Source organism: Narcine bancroftii, chromosome 4 (assembly GCF_036971445.1).
Source record: "Narcine bancroftii isolate sNarBan1 chromosome 4, sNarBan1.hap1, whole genome shotgun sequence".
In the NCBI taxonomy this organism is placed as follows: domain Eukaryota; kingdom Metazoa; phylum Chordata; class Chondrichthyes; order Torpediniformes; family Narcinidae; genus Narcine; species Narcine bancroftii.
In genome coordinates, this window is record NC_091472.1 from 18,698,578 (window position 1) to 18,714,759 (window position 16,182).

The 16,182-nt window shown below is 48.3% G+C and overlaps 1 protein-coding gene across 3 annotated transcripts in view; it reads left to right on the forward strand.

Annotated features, from left to right (window-relative positions):
- Positions 1-5,457: 5,457 nt before the first annotated feature.
- cnsta (consortin, connexin sorting protein a) overlaps positions 5,458-16,182 on the forward strand; it is an 89,636-nt gene continuing 78,911 nt past the window's right edge. For all 3 annotated transcript variants that reach the window (XM_069930863.1, XM_069930864.1, XM_069930866.1), the window contains exon 1: positions 5,458-5,546. The gene's annotated coding sequence lies outside the window, so the exon portion shown is untranslated. The remainder of the gene's footprint in view (positions 5,547-16,182) is intronic.

The following is a 16,182-nucleotide window of genomic DNA, read 5'->3' on the forward strand; positions in this document are numbered from 1 at the left end:
TCCCATACCTCTTGACGCCATTGGCTGCCGCACACTGCACCCACGACCGACTTCGACGTGGTCAACATGGGTGATGACCAGGCTGCCCTATCAACGCTCTCCATGCCTCCATACGCCATAAATCACTGCGCACAACTGGAGAATGACGACTCCGATCCCGAGACGGTCCTGGGTGCCACCACGCTGACTAGGGACATCCCTCATGACCTCGGGCGCTCTCTGATGGATGTGCAAGTCAACGGGCAGGTAACAAAATGCCTGTTCGATAGTGGCAGCACCGAGATCTTCATTCACCCGATCGTGGCCCACTCCCTGAGATTAAAAGTCCACCCCACCACCTGCTTGATTGCCCTCGCCGCCAAGGATAAGACTGTTGGTACCCTCAGGCACTGCTCGGCCGATATAACTGAGGGAGGTGAGATTTACACAGGGTTCAGGCTCCTGGTCATGCCCAAACTCTGCGTCTCAGTCCTCCTGGACCTAGATTTCCAGTGCCACCTGCAGAGTGTCACCCTTCCCTTTGGGGGCCCCCAACTTCCACTCACATTACACAGCATGCCAACCTACCAGCCCCGGCCAACCTGCGGCCACTCCACACTATGCATCGTCCCATCGGCGCTCTTCCCACATCTTACGCTAGGCTGCAAGCTGATTGCCGCCAGAAGTAGATGCTATTGCGCCGTAGACAGAGGTTTCATCAAGGCGAAGTTGCGACGACTCCTGGAGGAAGGTGTCATAGAGCCCAGTAACAACCCTTGGAGAGCCCAAGTCCTGGTGGTCAAAGGGGGAAGTAAGCCGAGGATGGTCGTGGATTACAGCCAGACCATTAACTGGTACATCCAAATGTATGCCTACCCCCTGCCTAGGATCGCCAACATGGTCAACGAGATAGCCCGCTACTGGGTTTTCTCCACGATTGACCTGAAGTCGGCGTATCACCAAATCCCCATCCACCCGAAGGACAAGCCCTACACTGCCTTTTGAGGCAGACAGGCACCTGTACCAGTTCCACTGAGTTCCCTTTGGGGTCACGAACGGGGTCTCCATCTTCCAGTGGGAGATGGATTGCATGGTAAACCAGCACAAGCTAAAGGCGACGTTCCTGTATCTGGATCACGTCACTATCTGTGGCTGTAACCAGCAGGACCACGATGCTAACCTGGAAAAATTCCTCCAGAAGGCCGGGGAGCTGAACCTCACTTACAACAAGAAGAAGTGTGTGTTTAGCACCTCCCGCCTCGCCATCCTGGGGTACATTGTGGCTCATGGGGCCGTCGGCCCAGATCCAGAAAGGATGCGCCTATTAATGGAGCTACCTCTCCCCCCCACGCTAAAGGCCTTCCGCAGGTGCCTTGGCCTATTCTATTACTTGCAGTGGGTCCCTTGCTTCTCGGACAAGGTCCGCCCACTGGCCCAAGCTACAACTTTTCCCCTCCCACCCGAGGCGCAGACAGCCTTCATCCGCATCAGGCAGGACATCGCGGATGCCACGATGCAGGCCGTGGATGAGAACTCCCCTTTCCAGGTAGAGAGCGATGCCTCCGAGTTAGCCCTCGCCGCTACCCTCAACCAAGGGGGGCATCCCATTGCTTTTTTCTCTAGGACCCTCCACGGCTCCGAGCTAGGGCATTCCACCATTGAAAAGGATGCCCAGGCGATTGTGGAAGTGGTCCGCCACTAGCACCACTAACTGGCTGGCAGGAGATTCACCCTCCTCACAGACCAGTGGGCCGTGGTGTTCATGTTTAACACTACCCACAAGAACAAGATCAAGAACGACAAGATCTTGCGCTGGAGAGTCGAGCTGGCAACCTACAGCTACGACATCCAGTACCGCCCCGGGAAGTTTAATGACTCCCATGATGCCTTCTCTCAGACCTGCATGTCTACGCATGACGACAGGCTGCAGGGATTGCATGAGTCCCTCTGGCATCCAGGTGTCACTAGGTAGTACCACTTCATTAAGTCCCGGAACCTGCCGTATACCATCAGGGATGACAGGAACATGACCGAGGCCTGCCGGGTCTGTGCAGAGTGTAAACTATTTCTTCTGCCCGCCCCAGGCCTATGTCGTAAAGGCCACTCGCCCGAAGCACTCCATGCCATTCAGTCGCTGCTATGTACGGCTACCAACGAGACCCCTCATGAATGTCTGTTCACATTCCCCAGGAAGTCGGCGACTGGAATGTCCCTCCCAGCATGGCTCACGTCCCCTGCGTAAACACTTACGGACACACAAGGCTGAACCTCTGGTCGAGCAGGTCTTCCTCCTACACGCGAACCACAACTATGCCTATGTTAGGTTCAGTGGTAGCAGGGAGGACACAGTCTCAACCAGGGACCTGGCACCAGCAGGTGCACCCACCATTCCACGCATCCTTCAACCCAGGACGCCACCGACGGGGCATACACCCCCATCCCAAGGCATCTGTAAATATTGTATTTTGTATAGTGGGTATGATTCCTTGTTACTCCCCCCCCCAGGACAATTTTAAAGAAGAGGGTGAATGTGGTGGTACACCACCGGCCTACTGCAGGGGGCAACCTCTGTACCTGCAGGACAACATCTGGCTGGCTGTCAATCAGATGGCCTGAATGGATCAGGCCCAACCCGGTCAGGTGTCAATCATCCACCGGGATATAAGCCTGCACTGGTCTCCCGAGGCCTCACTCAGAGTTGCTGCAGCTACAGCCAGCCTGGCTCTGTGGAAGTCTTTGTGGATTAAAGCCTGTTGTACAGTCTTTACCTTGTATGTATCTGATTCTGGCTAACAGCGCATCACACCTGCATATGTATTGTTTGTCTATAAATGTGTTATGTCTGGTTGTTTGTCTGTGTGTTTTGCTCTGAAGACCAGAGAATGGAGTTTTGTCAGCTTGTATTTGTACTTTCAGATGGCAATAAACTTGACTTGATTTGAGCTCTCTTTAAAATTCTCATTCTGAAGAGGTCAGGCTTGGAATTTAAAAGCTTGGTGGCAAGGAGGGTGGTCCTAGGTTTCCATGGCATTGAAGACATGGTGAGCAGTGGCCATTGTATCAGGTGGTTTGTGTTGGGAGCAAAAGCAATTTAAAGTAGAACCACTGACTTGAAGAAGGACTAACATCAATGTGAGAAGAGGGAATATGATCAAAATAAAGTGGAATCAAAGATTGTTAGGTGAAAGTGTAAGGGATCTTTGAACATTTTAAACATTATGAACAAACCATCCCCACTGATTCCTGAGAACCTCTACTCCATCTCCACTCAGTGGAGAAGGACCAGGATGATGTTGAGAATCTAGAGGCCATGTACTGGTAACACACAGAGGCCCAGAGATGTGGCGAAGGAGCACCATCTCATAAGCTATCTGCTCACTTGCTTCTTGAGCTGCCCAATCAGATTGACTCTCAGCCTCCTCCACACCAAGAGAAAAAGTCTGGCCTACAAGCCTGCTGAGTTTCTTCTGAACTGTCTCCCAGGCAATCACATCCTTCCTTTGTGTGTGACCAGAATTGAGTGATACACCAAGTGGCCTCGGCAATTTTTAAAATAAAGTTATACTACAACCTCTTTGTTCTTATATTCGGTGACCCTGGCACCACAGAATAATAATGTGCTGTCTTCACCGCCTTATCTACCTGGTCTTCCAACTTTAAGAATCATTGAACCTGTACATCAAGGTCCCTCTGATCTTCAAAGCACCTTGGGCCTTGCCATTCATTCCATATGCCTCACCATCACCATTACTCCCAGAGTTAATCAAACTTGCACTTACTGGGATTAAAATCCATCTGACTTTGTTTTGCCTCTATTTCCAACTGATCAATATTATTCTAAGATTATCCTTTTCATTATCAACACCACTAATTTTTGGGTCATGCGCGAACTTGCTCATGGTGGTGCTGATATTCACATCCAAAGAGTTAAAGTACTGTATACATCAAATGGGATACAGTGGTTCCAGCTCTGATCCTTGTGCTTCAGCTCCATTTCCCCATCAATTTTTTTTCCCTCTATCCTCCCACCTGTATCCTCTTACCTCTTGCATGTGCTCCTTCCCCTTCTCCTCTCCTACCCCCATCTTCTTAATCAGGCACGAGCCTGCTATTTGGTCACACCTCGATGAAGGGCTCAGGACCCAAATGTTGGTGACCTTAGCGTTTCTTTCATTGCTGCCAAGTGTCTCCAGCATGTTTGCTGGACCCCGGTGCCTGCAGACTTTCTTGTTTAAAAACCTAACACAAGCCTTAAGCGACAGGCCCTTCAGTCCACTTTGTCTGTACTGAACCTGAGGCACAAATTCAACTAAAACTGCACCCGATTATGAATCTCTCCAGCACATCATGTGCATCTGGTCAGGCAGTATCCATGGGCAGAAAGGTGGCAGGTGGGTACTCAAGATACCAGCATCTGCAGTTTTTGTGCATATTTATCTATTTATACCCACAATTTCCTGCACATTTACGTGTCCATCTGGAAGATCTTTGGCTTGGCTTCATGGACGAAGATTTATGGAGGGGTATGTCCACGTCTGCTGCAGGCTCATTGGTGACTGACAAGTCCGATGCGGGACAGGCAGGCACGGTTGCAGAGGTTGCAAGGGACAATTGGTGGGTTGGGGTTGGGTGTTGGGTTTTTCCTCCTTTGTCTTTTGTCAGTGCGGTCTTCTTCAAAGGAGGTTGCTGCCCGCCAAACTGTGAGGCGCCAAGATGTACGGTTTGAGGCGATATCAGCCCACTGGCGGTGGTCAATGTGGCAGGCACCAAGAGCTTTCTTTAGGCAGTCCTTGTACCTCTTTGGTGCACCTGTCTCGGTGGCCAGTGGAGAGCTCACCATACAACACGATTTTGGGAAGGCAATTGTCCTCCATTCTGGAGACGTGACCCATCCAGCGCAGCTGGATCTTCAGCAGCGTGGACTCGATGCTGTCGACCTCTGCCATCTCGAGTACCTCGACGTTAGGGGTGTGAGCGCTCCAATGGATGTTGAGGATGGAGCGGAGACAACGCTGGTGGAATCGTTCTAGGAGCCGTAGGTGGTGCCGGTAGAGGACCCATGATTCGGAGCCGAACAGGAGTGTGGGTATGACAACGGCTCTGTATACGCTTATCTTTGTGAGGTTTTTCAGTTGGTTGTTTTTCCAGACTCTTTTGTGTAGTCTTCCAAAGGCGCTATTTGCCTTGGCGAGTCTTAAAGATACTTAAATGCCAATGGAGTCTAAAACCTAGTCTAGTGAGCAAAATGGTCAAATGAAAGCAGTGGCCAGTTTCGAGGGCCGCTGCACCCTGCAGAGGGCGGCAGAGTGGGAGTCAGCGCACGGAGGGGGCCGCTCGGCGCGCCCGAATGCTGATTGGCCGTCGCCTCGCTCGGCGCACCCGAATGCTGATTGGCCGTCGCCTCGCTCGGCGCGCCCGAATGCTGATTGGCCGTCGCCTCGCTCGGCGCGCCCGAATGCTGATTGGCCGTCGCCTCGCTCGGCTCTGGCGGAGAGCTGTGAAGGGCAGCGGTGGTGCCCGGATGTCGGAGGTGCGAGCTGGAGTGCAGGTGCCCGGGGTTTGAGCAGGTGGGATGCCCGCCGAGGGGGAGGGGGAAAGAGGGTGCGGGGGATTATAAAAAAAGACAAATAGAGCGTCACGATTTACGGGAGATCTTGGAACGTCAGGCGGAGCCGCGATTGGAAGGGGTCGGGGTCGGGGTCAGGGTCGGGGCCGGGGCCGGGGCCGCTGGCTCGAGCTCTTGTCCGGGGTGCAGGCAGCGCGGTGCATGGTCCTGCTCCATTGCCCCTCCCGCGTTACCTGAGAGATGCCACTTTGTGCTGTGGTCCTCGCGGAGCAACATCTGAGATCTTTTAAAAGACGCTCAGCAGGCCGGGCAGCATCTGATCTGCGACGTCTCACTCTCTCCACCCCACACCCCCACCCCCCCCACCCCACACCCCCACCCCCCCCCACCCCACACCACCCCCACCCCACACCCTCCCCCCACCCCACACCCCCCACCCCCCCCACCCCACACCCCCACCCCCCCCCACCCCACACCCACACCCCCCCACCCCACACCCTCCCCCACCCCACCCCACACCCCCCCCACCCCACACCCCCCCCACCCCACACCCCCCCCACCCCACACCCCCCCCACCCCACACCCACACCCCCCCCACCCCACACCCCCCCCACCCCACACCCCCCCCACCCCACACCCACACCCCCCCACCCCACACCCTCCCCCACCCCACACCCTCCCCCACCCCACCCCACACCCCCCCCACCCCACACCCCCCCCACCCCACACCCCCCCCCACCCCACACCCCCCCCACCCCACACCCACCCCACCCCACACCCCCCCCACCCCACACCACCCCCCCCCCCCAAGATGCTAACCGACCTGCTGTGTGTCTCTGAGGCAGGTTCTGCCTCTCTTGTTGGATGTGACCCAGTCCTTCACCTGGGTGCCCTCTCCTCTGGGGCAGTGCCTGGCCTGGGTGGGTGCATGCTCGTCTCAATGTGGGCATGTGCTCCCCACCCCCTACCCCCATCTGTTCCATCTATGGGCTATGGCATGCCCCAACCTATCTGGACAAGCATGGATGGCTTCAGAGAAAGTTTTGGAAAATGGAATTGATGTAGAGGCGTTTGATGTTTAAAGAAGTGAATGGGTGTGAGGGTACTTGCAGCAGGTGAAGCATCCACCTACCTGTCCATGCACAGTTTGCTCCTCACATAGCTGCATGTCAATTTTTTTTGCCAGTGTAGAAATCTATGCCAGCTTTGACTGGTTGTGGAAAGGAGTGTCAGACGCACCTGTGCCCGTTTGTTCACAATTACATGACAGGTTGACAAGCTGTGTTGTCTTATTTAAACTGTTTAATTCTCCAGCGGGTCTGTGCCCAAATTGAAATTATGAGTCCCATATGTAATCTGTCCACTTTTCCATTCTCTGTGTGATTCATTTCCATTGCCTGGTTAAGGTATTTTTATATAGAAACATATAACCTAGTTCTCTTGTTTGCTGTTCTTGTGGGTTTTTTTTTGCTAATATTGGGAAATTTTGTTTTCATTGTTATAGACTAAAAGCAAAGATCCATTCAAAGCCTCTCATAAAAGTGAACTTTTCTTCGTAAAAGTGAATTATCGTAAAGCGAGTATTCATAAAACAGGGTATACCTGTATTTACACAGATGCCAAAAAACATGAAAGCAAAATATACACATTGTCAGCAAGTTACAAGATCACCTTTGGAAGATACAATTATTCACATTACTGCAAAACTGTCAATTCCACAGTTACAACAATGAGAAACTACATCTTCCAAAGGTGATCTTGTAACTTGTTGACAATGTGTATATTTTGCTTTTATGTTTTTTTGGCATCTGTGTAAATACAGGTATATCCTGTTTTATGAATACTCGCTTTACGATAATTCACTTTTACGAAGAAAGTTCACTTTTATGAGAGGTTTTGAATGGATCTTTGCTTTTATGAAAATAGCCTTCAATAGTAGTGACTGGGTCTTCACTTTATGCCATTTCGGCTTATGAAAGGTTTCATAGGAATGCTCTAGTTTCATAAAGTGGGGTATACCTGTAGTTCATTTGATTTGCATTGCAGTCAACTGTATAGCTTAACTGTGAAATCAGTTGTGTTGATATGTTTGTTCTTGGCTTGGCTTCGCGGACGAAGATTTATGGAGGGTTAAATGTCCACGTCAGCTGCAGGCTCATTTGTGGCTGACAAGTCCGATGCGGGACAGGCAGACACGGTTGCAGGGGAAAATTGGTTGGTTGGGGTTGGGTGTTGGGTTTTTCCTCCTTTGTCTTTTGTCAGTGAGGTGGGCTCTGCGGTCTTCTTCAAAGGAGGTTGCTGCCTGCCGAACTGTGAGGCGCCAAGATGCACGGTTTGAGGCGATACTACTATTTTGTTACTGGTTTCAGTGATGAAAATTTAATTTTGTGTGGGCTAAACAAATAGGCTGTTCCAAATTGCACTCAATTATTCTTGCATAACATCCTGTATTTAGTTCAGAGATTATTCCATGAGATTATTATCATAATACATGTCACAACTGTGGTTTTGCAGGATAGGTTGACTGCAATATGAATTCATGTTTATTACATCTCCAAAATGCATTGTCCAAACAGTGCTGGAACATTGGCCTTCAAGAATTGCCAATTCATTCAATAGCACAATTTACTGGTGCAGTAAATCTGAAATAAAGCTGGATACATTTGCTGCTGTGGAGAAAAAAGCAAAGTTTACATTTAAAAGACAGCAATGATGACTTGTCTGATGGATATGTTTTAAAAAAATATATATTATGGAAAGGTTTGGTAATGTAGATGTGGTGTTTTCATGTGTAAATGAAACCATAACCAAAGCCTGTAGGCCAATAAGAAGAGCAGTAGCAAATACATTAGAGTAGTGGAGTGTGGAACTTTCAGCTACAAGGAGTAGTTAAGACACAGAGCATTAGTCAAATAATAATGAGAGTGAGGAATAGAAGGCTATTGTTGATAGAAAGTATGTGAGAAGCTTAAATGCTTATTGTGTTGTAAATGCCAAATAATTTTTAAAAACTGAAATATAACTGTCCTTGAGAAAGTACCACATGTACCAAAAGGAGTTCTAAAGGGTTTGATCCAGTCGTAAAGGATTACTAATGAATATGAAAACTGTGAAACTGGCACACTCGGGGTGCCAAACTAGCAATTTCTGGATTACTGTATTGGATATTATTTCCATTTACTCTTTCAATTCACACTTTTCCCAAGAGTGTTACATAATTAAAGCAAATCTGGTGAATCTATGAAATGTTTAGGCTGCTTTGTCTTGGGTGGGTTGAGATTCTCTTGGTTTTGAAACTGAACTGAGCAAGTGGAAGGTATTCCATTTGCACACCTGAATTATGCTTTATTCACAATATATTGACTTTGAGGAGTTAGAAGCTGAGTTATTTGCTGCAAGGATAGTGGTGTAGGTTTGAACAGTAAAAAAAAAAAGTTCAAAAATATACTGGGGATGTAGGTTAATTGGGTATAAATTGGGCGGCACGGACTCATAGGCCAAAATGACTTGTAACTGTGCTGTATATCTAAATTCTAAAAAAAATCCCAAAAGTAATTGCCAGCTTGTCATTTGAACATCGGACCAGAGTGTTTAAGCTATGCTGTAACTGCACATATCCAGTTAGACAGCTTGGGAGTCAGAGTGGGCCGAGTCAGAATGGTAAAGCTTTGGTGAGGTAAGAGGCGAAGGATAGTAGGAGTTCAAGTAAGAAAGGACCAGCGAATTCAAGGAATAAAAAGGATTCAGCAGGTAGGCACACAGGGCAGGTTTCAAATATCATTTTTTTCCTCTAGTCGTAAACAGTGGGAATGGAAGCCAATGCAGAGGAATGCTCCTCTTGCAGAATGTGGGTCATCAGGGAAGCCAGCAATATTCCTGTCTACTTTATCTGAGAGAAGTGCATTCAGCTGCATCTCCTTACAAGCCAAGTTAAGGGATTGAAGCTGGAGTTGGATGAACTGCGGTTCATTCAGGAGACCGTGGTGGGGGGTGGGGGATGGTGTGATATTTGGGAGTTAGAGATACTATCACAACTAGGTGGCAGTAGGTGGGTGACAGACAGGAGAGGGAAGGGGAACAAGAAGGCAGTGCATGACACCCCTGTGGCCATTCTCCTTAATAATTAAACCATTTTGGATACTGTTGGAGGGGATGACCTACCAGGGATAAGCCACGGCGATCAGGTTCTGGCATGAAATCTGGCCAAGGGAAGGGAGGAGAAGAGGTGAGCTGTAGTGATAGGAGGTTCCATAGTTAGAGGGACAGATAAGAGGTTCTGTGAAAGGGATTGAGAATCCTGGATCATATGTTGCATCCCTGGTGTCAGGTCTGAGATATCTCAGATCAAGTTCACGGCATTCTCAGGAGGGAGGATGAGCATCCAGATGTCAAGGTCCATGTAGGGATAAATGGCATGAGTAGGAAGGGTGAGGAGGTCCTGCAAGGAGAGTTCAGGGAGTAAGGCACTAGGTTGAAGGATAGGACCTTCAGGGTTGTGATCTCAGGATTGCTACCTATGCCATGTGCTAGTGAGGTTAGAAATAGGTGGGTAATGCAGCTTAACCCATGGCTAAAGATGTGGTGCAGGAGGGAGGGCTTCATTGGGCTCTCTTCCAGGGAAGGTGGAACCTGTTCTGATGGGATGGTTTGCATCTGAACAGGAGGGGACTAATATCCTTGTGGGAAGGTTTGCTTTTGCTGCTCTGGTATGTTTAAACGAGATTTGCAGGGGAATGGGAACCAGAGTGCCAGAGCAGACAGAGGAGTGGAAGAGGGAAAAGATGATGTGAAAATTGCTTGTTGGAAGTCAATGGTGGAAATATTCACAGATGCATCTATTTCAATGCAAAGAGTATTGTAGAAAGGCAGATGAGCTTAGAGCGTGCAGAAATATGACATTGTGGCCATTAGTGAAACTTGATTGCAGGAGGGGCAGGAATGGCAGCTCAGTGGTCTGGACTTCCATTACTTTAGATGTGATAGAATGGGGGTTATAAAAGGGGGAGGAGTGGCTTTGATGCATTCCTTGATGAAGGGCTCAAGCACAAAACATTGGATATGTATTTTTACTGTTGCTACACTTTGTCCTGCTGAGTTTTTCCAGATTTGTGTTTTTACTGCAGGAAACAAAATGGTGATAGTAGGGGATTTTAATTTCCCACATATTGACTTGACTCCCATACTGTAAAAGAGCTGGATGGCTTGGAGTTGGTCAAATGTGTTCATGAAATTTTTCTAAATAAATATATAGAGGTACCAACTGGAGAGAGTGCAATACTGGATCTCCTATTAGGGAACAAGACAGGACAGCTGACAGAAGTATGTTTAGGGGAACATTTTGGGTCCAGTGATCATAATGCCATTAGTTTCAAGTTAATTACAGAAAAGGATAGGTCTGATCCTCGGGTTGAGATTCTAAATTGGAAAAAGGCCAATTCTGAGGAAATGAGAAAGGATCTAGAAAGCGTGGAGTGGGATAAGTTGTTTTCGGGCAAGGAAGTGTGAAGTAAATGAAGAACCTTCAAAAGTGAAATTTTAAGAGTACTGAGCTTCTACGTTCCCATCAGGATTAAAGGCAAGGGTGGCAGGCTTGGAGAACTTTGGATTTCAAGGGATATTTAGGATCTGGTTCAGAAGAAGAGAGGGGTGTGTAGCAGGTTTAGGCAACATGGTGCAATGAGGTACTTGAGGAGTATTTAAAAATGCAAGAAAACCCTCAAGAAAGAAATCAGGAAGGTAAAAAGAAGACACGAAATTGCTTTGGCAGACAATATGAAATAAAATCTTAAAGGTTTTTATAGGTATTTTAAGAGCAAAAGGTAGTAAGAGAAAAAAAATTGTCCACTTGAAGATCAGAGCGGTTGGCTTTGCATGGAGCCAAAAGAGATGGGGGAGGCCTTAAATATTTCTTTCCATCATATTCACTCAAGAAACAGGCACAGAGTCGTGGGAAGTAAGGAAAACAAGAAATGAGGTCATGGAATCTATACAGATTAAAGAGGAGAAAGTGCTTGCTGTCTTGAAGCAAATAAGGGTAGATATATCCCCAGGACCTTTACAAGATATTCCCTTGGTCCTTGAGTGAGGCTAGTGTAGAAATTGCAGGGGTTCTGGCAGAAATGTTTAATATGTTTTTAGCCTCGAGTGTGATGCCAGAGGATTGAAGGGTAGCTCACATTGTTCCAAAAGTAGCTGGTGTTGCTGGCTCCCTACATAGCCACGTCTGAGGTGAGGAGAACTCTATCCAATGTGAGCCCACACAAGGAAGCAGGACAAGACAACATACCTGGTCAGTTGCTGAAGGACTGCACAGACCATTTGATATCCTCAATCCCTCACTGCAGCAGTCCATATTTACTGCAAGGTTCCAGACAGCCTCCATCATCCCAGCACCCAACAATAACAGGCCTCAATGAATACTGCCCTTTTGCACAGACCTCCATCATTATGAAATGTTTTGAGAGTATGGTGATGGAACACATCAAAGCACACCTCCCAGAGATGCTGGACCCATTTCAATTTGCCTATCGAAGAAATTGTTCCACGGACAATGCTGTAGCCTTGTTCCTTCACTCTGACCTAACCCACCTGGAGAATTCACCTCATATGCTAGGCTGCTGTGCATTGACCAGCTCGGCATTTAATAAGATCATTCCCCAGAAACTGGTGGAAAAGCTGTCCTTGCTGGTACTCAGCACCCCTTTATGAAATTTGATCCTGGAATTCCTAACATAAAGACCACAGTCTGTCCAAGTTGGTAGTGGAATGTCGAGCACCATCTCACTGAGCACTGGTGCACCTCAGGGCTGTATGTGCTCAGCCCACTCCTGTTCATGCTACTGATCCATGACTGCATCACCCGATTCAGCTCCAACAATATCATTGTTTGCAGATGACACAACAGTAGTTGGCCTCATCAACAACAATGAGTCTCACTACAGAGAAGAGGTGGAAAATTTCGTGAAATGGTGCAAGAGTAACAACTTGAGTTTCAACATGCACAAGATGAAGGAGATGATCATGGACTTTGAGGACCAGGAGTTACCACCTTCTGAACAACTCTGCACTAAAGAGAGTGGAGAGCACCAAATCTCTTGGAGTTCACTTAAGTAGTGTCCTTTCGTGGACACTCAACATCTTTTCGCTTGTCAGGAAGGCGCAGCAGCGACTGTACTTCCTGATAAGACTGAAGCAGGCAAGGCTGCCGGCCACTATAAGAGTTCTATTGAGAGCGTCTGGTTGATTGCATCAGTGTAGTATGGTTGCTGCCGACAAATGGATCAGAGGTCAATCCACAGGACCATAAGAGTGGCAAAGAGGATTACTGGAGTCTTCCTGCACCCCCACTCCACCCCCCCCAATCGACATGATCTACCAGTACCATTGTCTGAAGAGGATGCACAAAATCATTGAGGACCCCTTCCACCCTGCACACAGCATCTTTCAGCTGCTCCCACCAGGGAATAGATGCAGGAGGATCAGAGCCAGCACCACCAGGCTGAGGAACAGCTCCTTCCCACAGGCAGTGAGAATGATGAACAATCAAAGGAACTGCTCACACTAACTCTCCGAGACTCTCATATGTACAAACAATATTTATTATTTATTTATATGGATGAAATACTTGTCCTGTAATGTATTGTTTTTATGTGTGTTATGTTTGGTTGTGTGTCTGCATGTTTTTCACCGAGGACTGGAGAATGCTATTTTGTCGGGTTATACTTGTACAGTGAGATGACAATAGACTTGACTTGAGCTGCTGTAATGGCAATGTTGCTGCTGTGGACTCCGTGGAGATGCAGCATTGTTCCACGGGATTCTTCCACCTGATCCTAATGGCGACAGCTCCAAACAGTCTTTAAATTGCCTGTTTTGGGATCCAATGGTGTGTATTTTTAAAAAAAAAACTCCTGCAACCAACTCCTGCCCAAGATGATGACGCCTGTGCTGGGCAGCATACCACAAGGGGTTGCTGACTCCACGCCACCAGAAATGGGAAGGACACCCCTTCCCCCCCCCCCACCCCCCACCCCCCACCCCCCTGAGAAGATTTTTTGGGAAAAGACCGTGGCAGCAGACCAGCAAGAGGCTCAGCAGCAGAAGGACCCACGCAGACTGCAGGTGGCTGGCAACTTGCAGTCAAAGGACCCAGAGAGGCTGCAGGCTGAAGGAGACTGGCTTATGGGAACCAGGTATCAGAACTGGGTGCTGAGGGCCTCGGGTGCTGAAGGCTTGCTGATCGTCTCGGAGGTTTCAACCTGGAGCTCAGATTGCTGATGTTATGAACAGGAGTATGTACAACTGCAGAAGCTGTGAGAGTGCTGGAGACGAATTCATGAACACTCTGTCTCTGAAGGGATTCACTTTTGCTTCTTTCTCCTAATGGTGATTCTTTGCCTGATGGCAGATAAATGTTTTTTAATTTTTTTAAACTTTTTTATTTTTCACACTGTGAACCATATCAATCAAAATACACACAAACATTTCCCTCTTAAATATACACAGTGGCATTTTCTCCCCTTTTTTCCCCCCCTTACCTTCCCTCCCCCCTCCAAACCCATTAAATGTTCAACATATACAATACAATAAAACCATTAAACAATGTCATCGTACAATGAAAATAAACAAGGAAATTGTGTCATCTATTTTTACACACTGGGTCAAGTCATTTTGTCTTATCATTTTAGGGGGTGGAGGTCCGAGGCAAGCCCTCTCTGTTATGTTCCCTGTATGGTTCCCAAATTTGTTCAAATAATGTGACTTTATTTTTTAAATTATATGTTATTTTTTTCCAATGGAATACATTTATTCATTTCCATGTACCATTACTGCACTCTCAGGCTCTTCTGATTTCCAAGTTGACATAATACATTTTTTTGCTACAGCTAAGGCTATCATAATAAATCTTTTTTGCGCTTCATCCAGTTTGAGGCCTAATTCTTTACTTATATTACTTAGAAGAAAGATCTCTGGATTTTTTGGTATGTTGCTTTTTGTGATTTTATTTAATACCTGATTTAGATCTTCCCAAAACTTTTTCACTTGTCACATGCCCAAATTGCATGTACTGTTGTTCCCATTTCCTTCTTACAGTGAAAACATCTATCTCAGGGGTGTCAAACTCAAATTCATGGAGGGCCAAAATTAAAAACTTGGACTAAGTCGAGGGCCGAACTAAATATTTATTGAAAATTTTCAACAACATCTGCATGTTTTCTCTTCTTTCAACATATGTAATGTTCAACATTTTCTTATTAAAATAAATGTTTAATAATAGTTTTGGATAAACTCTTTCCAGAAGCATTAACAAATGAGAAATAAAATATTCAATAAATAATATTTCTCTATAGAGGATTTGTCAAATGTTGCTAGTGTGCTGTCGAATAGTAAAATCTGAGGGCTATTGAGAATGTGGGAGAATAACATGATTCCTGAAACAATCAAATGGGTGACTGATTGTGGGCATGAACTCTAGCAGGGTTATTTGCCATGCCCTTTTTCCATTGGTACAGATATCCTTTGATTTACACACTTTTCAAGTTTTATGCCTAATGAGCTTGTATCCAGGTGCAGGACCATTTTTAACCAGGAATATATTTATCACTGTGACATGAAACTATTGGAAGATCGTTTTATCCTGAGATTAAAGTTCATAATACTTACTCAGGCCTGTGTGCGGGAGGGCGGGGTTTGCGGGCGATCGGGTTGGACAACGACAGAGCGGGGGCATCGGCTCTCGCTGCAGGGCGTCATCTCGGTGGATCAGCGGCCCCGTCACCATGAGTTGCGGGTCGGCCTGCGGCAGGGAGGGGGAGTGGGCAACGGTCCTGGCGAGGTCAGGCCCCCCCTGAGTTTCTGCCGGACCCCCCTTGACCTGCTGAGTTTCTGCCGGACCCCCCTTGACCTGCTGAGTTTCTGCCGGACCCCCCTTGACCTGCTGAGTTTCTGCCGGACCCCCCTTGACCTGCTGAGTTTCTGCCGGACCCCCCTTGACCTGCTGAGTTTCTGCCGGACCCCCCTTGACCTGCTGAGTTTCTCCCGGACCCCCCTTGACCAGCTGAGTTTCTCCCGGACCCCCCTTGACCTGCTGAGTTTCTCCCGGACCCCCCTTGACCTGCTGAGTTTCTCCCGGACCCCCCTTGACCTGCTGAGTTTCTCCCGGACTCCCTCCCCTTGACCTTCTGAGTTTATCTCGGACCCCCCCTTGACCTGCTGAGTTTATCTCGGACCCCCCTTTGACCTGCTGAGTTTCTCCCGGATCCCTGTTTGACCTGCTGAGTTTCTCCCGGATCCACCTTTGACCTGCTGAGTTTCTCCCGTACCCCCCTTGACCTGCTGAGTTTCTCCCGGACCTCCCTTGACCTGCTGAGTTTCTCCCGGACCCTCCTTGACCTGCTGAGTTTCTCCCGGACCCCCTTTTCTTTCCGTGCCGGTGTCCCAGGACCTTTCCAGGGCAGTCTCCGCGCACAGGACCGCGCTGGGATCCCGGTCAGCGGTGGAGGAGCAGGTGAGCGCGGCTAATCCCAATCTAGCCCACGCCACTCCCTACCTGCCCGACCAGCCTCGCTCTCCACGTGTACTCCAGGCACCCGCCGTCGCCCCCATCGCCCGGCGGGGAGCCCCAATCTTCCCTCCGG